Source organism: Oncorhynchus gorbuscha, linkage group LG07 (genome assembly GCF_021184085.1).
Source record: "Oncorhynchus gorbuscha isolate QuinsamMale2020 ecotype Even-year linkage group LG07, OgorEven_v1.0, whole genome shotgun sequence".
In the NCBI taxonomy this organism is placed as follows: Eukaryota; Metazoa; Chordata; class Actinopteri; order Salmoniformes; family Salmonidae; genus Oncorhynchus; species Oncorhynchus gorbuscha.
The window spans coordinates 65,042,691-65,044,149 of NC_060179.1; positions in this window are offsets into that span (position 1 = coordinate 65,042,691).

Below are 1,459 nucleotides of genomic sequence, written 5' to 3' on the forward strand. Positions count from 1 at the left end.
TACAGCCCATAGCCGTGATATATTGGCAATACACCATTAACCCCCGAGGTGCCTTATAGCTATTATAAACTGGTTACCAACATAATTCGAACAGTAAACAAGTAGATTTGCATCATGCCAATGTTATATTGTCTCATATACCACGGCTTTCAGCCAATCAGCATCCAGGGCTCGAACGATTTCTATAAAAAATGTTGATAGAGAACAGCTAAAACATTCCATCACTATGGACGTGGCTTATTAAGATAATATATGTTTTGCAGTGTCCAACATGAAAAGGTAATTATTTCAATATAAAAATTGATTAAACCACCAGTGCCACATTTTGTTTTTGCTTTAGTGTTTTCCTTTTATGTCCACCAAATGTTTCTTTTTTCTTTTTTATCATTCACGTACGATTGATTTAAACGAATGATGCTGATTGATTTGACAGAAGGTTATGGAACAATAGAACAGTAATAGCTTTGGTGATATCAAGCCTTCCAGAGATGATCAATATTCTCTCAGAATATCTTTATGTTATCATGATCTCATACCGTGCCAGTGGAAAAGCCATTTCAACCAGTTACTAGACACAGTGGTGGAGCTGACTGTGGGACCTTCACAATGACCGTGTGCATTCCAAATGGGAAACCTATAGTATCTACCAGGATTTATTGTAATATACTGAGTATGTATTCTGTGTGATGAAATATATTCTTTATGATACTATGATGAGAAAAATAAAATAATTTGAAGGCACCCTAATGCTTTGCTGGCTCTGGGCATGACATTGAGGTGACCTGATCTGAATCTGATGATGACAAAAATACATTATTGCCGAAATAAATACAAATATTTAAAAAACTACAAAGTGTTGTTGTCGCCTGCTTTCTCTAAGTTGCTGTTATATACTGTGTTAAAGCTGCAATATGCACCTTTTTAGGCAAACCCACCAAATTCACATAGAAATGTGAGTTATATATCTGTCATTCTCATTGAAAGCAAGTCTAAGAAGTGGTACATCTGTTCTATTTGCACTATGTCTATGCTTCCCGTGCTTAAGTATCATTTTTGTATTTTGTACACCAGCTTCAAACAGCTGAAAAGACAATATTTAGTTATGGAAAATATATTTCACAGCGGTTTAGGAGGTACACAACGACTTCTTGTTTTGTCACATAAACTGAAATTAGGTGAACTTTTAGAATTTTTGTGACCAGGAAATAGCAGATCGATTTCTGCATATTGCACCTTTCATAAGATCATTATGATGGTGGTGATGATAATGATGATGATGATGGTGATTATGAAGATGATGACTTGTAGAAACTGAATGTGAAACTTCACAAATGAAAAAGAAGCCAACTTGATTTATCAAGTAAGATGTAATTAGTCAAAACGTGTACACAGCTATTCCTTTTTGACTCAGCATATAAATTGTTACTGGCCCTTTAATGAACCGCGGCAGGAGGTGGGA